Genomic DNA, 6,216 nt, shown 5'->3' on the forward strand with positions numbered 1-6,216 from the left:
ACAGTGGACCAAAAAGTAAATGCATAAATGGAGAAAACAGATGCATACTCGCATACCTCTCCAATCTGCAACCCTCTTAAAAACTGCACTCTGACCCCTCTTGTTTACAGGGCCGTGTGTGTGTGTGTGTCTGTGTGAGTGTGTGAGAGACACAGAACGATAGAGAGAGAGAGAGAGAAATAACAAGTTTAATGTATTTGTTGTTTTTTTTACTGAAATTAAAACATTTCTATTATTTGCTAAACAGCAATACAAAGCACCAGTTTCTTGGTCCTCCCACCAAAACATAATGATGTCGTAACATTAATAGCAATAATACAAAATGACCATACAGACAGTTTTCTTTGAGGTGACATGACCCTTAGCACGCCAGCTGTGGGGCCTGTACAGCCATGAGACATCCACAGACATGCATGCAGAATCATGCCTTAGATTACTGGATGCTGGACTCCCTGTCCATCCAGCCGTCAGGATGAGGGATAGCAAACAGCTGGACAGTCGTGGTCCTGGGATGAAAGTGGTGTCACCCACTGGGTCTTTCCCAGCTGCTGTCAGTGGCGAGATGAGAGGAGAAAGCAGTTCAGCTCACGGCTTCCCACCACTCTTGGAGTAATAATGTTGAACCAGTGAACATAATCAGCAGATAAATCCAAATCCTTGTCACTACTGTCTCCTAAAAGTCTAAAACTAGGTAGAGCAATGCATGAACAGAAATGAGACATATAATATAGCAAGAAGCATTCATATTTATGAGGAACACGGAAAACATCTAAACACATTAATTGAGCAGCGTTGTGGGAAAGAGGTGCACACAAATGAAATTAGGTACTTTGTTATTCTACTAAAGCGAAGACATTTGTCCTTCGAGCCAAACAGTAAACTGAGGAGAGCCACTGAAGAATGCTTTGAAGTGACAAATAAAAATGTGAGACTGTGGACAGCTGTAGATTTATGACGATGACAAATCTGAATAAAATCTGTGCTATTCACACAGGCGTTGCGCTGTGTTCAGAGAAAAACATCTCTCTGTTTTTACAAAATTCCCTGGCAGTGAGCAGTTATGTAAGCGAGTGGTGAACTGCTCAGTTTGTAGGTTCACAGCCTGTTGTTCCCACTTGGCTTAGAAATGATGAACACTTTCTTTGATACATTGCTTTTAAAACCTTGTCTGAGCATGTACTACGCCACTGGATACATAACCTGGAATTAATAATTAGATTTCCCCCCCAAAAAGATTGTTATTGCTTCCACAACAAAGCCAAACACTTTGCCCAGGTAAAAGGCCTATTGGAGTCCCCCAGTTGATGACGCTGCCTCGTACGACCAGTAGATGGCAGTGTTTCTATTTTAATGCTCCTTCTGTGCACTTGTGGTGGCTACAGGTGCTATTTTTAGGAGGTGCATCACTGCAAACTGTTTTCAGTAGAGTAAATGCAGCTGCCGTAGCATTCACATGTTATGCAATGACAAGCAAAGTACAATAAATTCTTTATAAGCAGTGAGCTGCACAAATGTATCATACCCCTGTTATCATAATTCCTGGTTCATTCTTCTATGGATGTTCTAATGTAAGGGAAAACAAAATAACACAATAATAAAAAGGGAAGCAAATCTTATAATCAGGTAAGAGTCATCCACATGCAAGCTTAGTATCTGTGCATTAAATAGGTTCACACAAAAGGATGTTGTACACCGGTGAAAGTTAGAACCGGATTATAGCCTCAATTCTCTTTTTTTCGCAACCCAGAGGAAGAAGATTGATGAACTTGCACGAGAGACAGCTGGTGCACCTGCCGGGGACAGACAGCGGCCGGAGCTGCCCTCGTCTCTCCATCACACATGTGAGGACAGCGGAAAGCGTTCAGTCTGCCAATACCTTGGCTAGGGTTTTATAACGTCCCCTCTTTCGACCAAGTTAGACTATTTATAGCTCTGCCGTCACACGCAGACACTCATTGCATTGCATCCCGCGAGTCCTCCAATCTGAACAGCGAGTCCTCCAATCTGAACAGCAGCACACACGTCACACCTTCAACCTGTCCTTAGGTAACGTTTGATAGACAACGTTCTGACATTTGGGCATGTTACACGCTCAAACGTCAGAAGAAACGTCAGAAGAAATCTGACATTTGCATGCATGTTTAAATACAATATATTAGATCCATTTAGACTTCTGTTTGAGCTATGAATAATTAATGTGGGCGAGCAAATTAACAAACAGTAGTGTTGTTAAATTATAAACTGACGTCATGTGAAGTGTGAATGTCCATACTAAAAGACCTCTTTAATAAACCAGGCTGCATCTCCCCCTTGTCAAAGGAATATAACTTGATCTGACTCTTTTAAAAAAAAGGAATAAACAGAATATGATAAAAACAATATATTGGGATAAGGAGTGTGATGTACAGTTGAAGAACTGTGAGCCCTGTCCTGTAATTATAGCCATAAATAGACGATTTATAAAAAAACATCTCCGCATGCTGCCACCCTCTACTTATATAATTCTCAGAGGTGCTTTACAGTTTATCCAACAGTGGAAGAACTTTCTAGATCATATACTGTTTTCAAAGTAAAAGTCATGCAATCAAAGTAAATACACTCATAATGCAGAAGTAACATGCAGCCAGTAGGCTAATTTGATATTTGGTCAAGGGAGCACATTGTTACTGCTTTATATATATGAAGTTTTGGATTTCAAATCTCAATCTGAGCTAAACTATAGATGTTAGATACATGTAGTAATTTTATTTCCCTCATGAAATGTAGTACAGCCAAAGTCTAACAGTAGCACAGAATTAAAACACTCATAGTACCTCAAAATTGTACTTCGGTGCAGCACTTGAGGAAATGTACTTACTTACTTTCCACCACTGATTACATCTTATGTTTTACTTTCCTTTAGGACTTCTATATCACATTTTGTTCTGCATAATGCCGCAGAGAGCGGAATATTTCATATCCCATGTTTCGTATGCGCTTTTTAAGAATACGTTCCTAACATTGCACTGTATTGTCTACATACCTTTTGGTTTAGCTCCTTTGTTTTTCTTTTTTTGGACCTATACAATATTTCAATTCAAAAAGATAAGCCTGTATATTCTGTCTCTATTTGAATATACTTTCAATATGCACAGTCCAAATCGTGCATATTGCAAACTGCAAACACAAGCAGATGAAGACATAAAATGTCTCGGTATTAAGTCAAAAGGAAATAGCTCATTTCCTTTCTCTTAAATATGTGTTTAGATGCCAGTATTTCAAGTAAATTGACAGCGATGCTGGTGTAATGAGCTTTATAGAATAAAGTTAGTTTCTCAGTTGCTTTGCTGAACAGATTGTCACTCCAACAAAAACATTCATGAAACACTCTTTCTGCAGCTGTCATTTTGGTGACAGCATTTCAATCTTCGCTCGGCAAGGTAATATGAAAACACATGAACCACAGACCCGCCAGTGTACACCTGGCATTTTCACTTAGACAGCTACATAAGAAAAACACTCCAAATGACCCTTTAGCCATCTTTCCATTTCAGAATATTTATAATATTTTTTTTACATGGGACTTGTTCTTGGCAGGTTAATGCTCACAGATGTCTGCACTGCTCAGATGGCTTGAGGGGGCAGGTACCATCTGAGCAGTGTCAGGGAGAGAAAGTCATTTTAACAGCACCTTACACTTAGCCTAACACATAATTTCATAGTACCAATGAATGTGTTAATGAGACAAAATGTTTTCGATAGAACAAATCTTGGCAGGCATTTGTGAATTATTCACTGGACCCAATAAGTTGGCATGTTCGACTATACAATTGGCAAGCAGTGTTCACAGAAGCAGCATGCTGCGTTCCATCCCTGCTGTGGAATGCATGTTCGCTCGTGGATTATCATTGTCCTAAAGTTGGCATCTGTACATTTATGCCTGTAAAATATTCTATACAGACGCCGCAAGATAATCAGTCAGCTACTATATCAGAGATGGCGTAAGAAGTGAGAGTGAGCTTGTTTATCAAAGTGGAGAGAATTCAATGCCTTTTTTCTTTTTTTCACAGCTAAAGTGATGGAAGTGATGAATAACGTTTTGTCACTGTGGATTTATGTCCCGTGTTTGTGTGCCATCCTTGGCTGACCGTGCCGGTGTGAATCCAGCCTTCATGTCACGCAGCAGACATTTCAGTGATGGAGAGGAAGAATGTGGTGTTTTGTGCCGGGTGACGTGAAGTATGACATGACAATGATTGAGCCAATCTTCCGCCTGAAATGGTCACAAAGGAATTGTAGGAAAAACACAATTGTAAGCCCGTGTGTGTGTACGACTGTGGCTGTGTAAAGTTCAAGTACATAAGTGTCTGTGCACATACGTAGACAGACATATAGTGGAATAGCAGTAGGTTTATTTGTTTTGTCAAGGAGCTATATGTGTAAGTACTTTGTAGTATTTTGAATTGTAGTCAGTAGATTCTCTAGAGATGTGCACACCTGCTTTCCGAGCTCCTATGAAACCAGTTTCTCTTGGTGTATCTTTACTTCTCATGTATCGGCGGGGGCCTTAATCAAGAAGGGTTTGTATGTTCCCATTGAGACACAAAGAACCTTCGTAAATGAAATAATGTCTCCCCCCCCCCACAAAAAAACTGAGTTCAATTGTATTTGACATCTGTGAGAGAAAATGTCGTAATACATTAAAAGGGCATAATAAATCTCACACTGACAGTTTGTTTTAACACGGAGCCCATCTATGTTTATTTGTTCAACACTTTAAAAGCTCTTTACAGTTTCATTGCATTAGCCTCAGAATATGTAAATAACATATTATAAGTTTGGGGTTACGGGTATAGCTGTTATGTATTAAGTAGAAAATGTAATTGCAAAGGGCATAATCTTTGTGAAAAGGTTAAATGTTGGATCAACGGGACCTTTACAGCTCTCAGTGAACACAGCAACAACAACAGATAGTCTGATGTTGCTTTAAAAATTAATGAGTTTGCAGTGCTCCAGAGAGTTATACTGTAGGACATAATTAGACATAAATAAATATCCCAAAACTCATATTATACACCATATGATGACCCACTTTTAAATTGCTGCATGCTTTTTAAGAAAGCAATTGCATGTAAATATACGATGCCCAAACTCATTATGTATTGCAGCTGAAAACCAGCCCTGATCATGAAGCATTCATTCCAAGGTGCTTTGTCTGTCTTTGTAATACAGTGAAGAAAACAAGACATTTTGTATGTTAGCCATCAATTCTGTCATGATCTACATATTTCTTGGGAGTGAGCAATTTGTGTAATTCAGAATGATCCAAAAGACTTAATTAGTACCGAGCACCCAGTGCCAGTCTGCATAATCTGTTCTGTAGCTGGATTTCACATAATAAACTCTCATTCGTTGCACCAATTCACTTATAACATGACAGATGAATAATAATTATGTAATTTCACCAGTGGTTGCAATCACAGAAACACTGTGAAAATGATTAAAAACACACATTAAGAAGTGAGATGTGTTTCTTAAATGTACATCCCTCATGCTATGTTTCTCCGCTTCATGTTCGTGCTTGTTGACACCCTTAAACTATTTTCTGTGTGGTCCAGGATCTATTATTGGCTCTCGCTGTAAGTGTTTTCTGTTCCATAACAAGATGATTCCCCAACATGGCATTAGGTTACCAGGCAACAGTGTACACTCCATTGCTCGGTTATAATTTTCTTTGTATAGTTATGATGTTTAATAGTAACTGACTACATGGCAGTCAGCCAAATTTAACCACTGTTAGCAGAACCCGTAGAGCCTGATATATGTCAGGAGGCGTAGAGGCTAGCAGGCTATATTTGGCAGCTATGTTCCCTTCAAAGAGACGAGTTCTAGGTCTGGACTTGACATTTCTCTTAGACTGGAATAAATGGGTTTGGGTCAGTGAGTTTTTGCAGGAGGAGGGGTGTTGTTGATGCCCAGAGGAAGGTGCTGGTCTCTGTTCTGCAGTGGCTCATTGTTTTGTTCTTTTCATCGGTACAGGATGCTTAAATGGCAGAATACAACTAGGAAATAAATGTGTTGAAATACAACACTGCCTTTATTACACAAAAAAGGCTCAGCACAACAGATTACTGCTACTATAATCCACACAAGATACCTATAAGAACAGGACACATTGTCAGGTTAGCTTTGTACATGCCAGTTTTATGCTTTTTAATAAGTCATGATGTTGTTGTT

This window comes from Clinocottus analis, unplaced genomic scaffold (genome assembly GCF_023055335.1).
Source record: "Clinocottus analis isolate CAN_PGR_092001 unplaced genomic scaffold, fCliAna1.0.p SCAF_9, whole genome shotgun sequence".
Lineage (NCBI taxonomy): Eukaryota > Metazoa > Chordata > Actinopteri > Perciformes > Cottidae > Clinocottus > Clinocottus analis.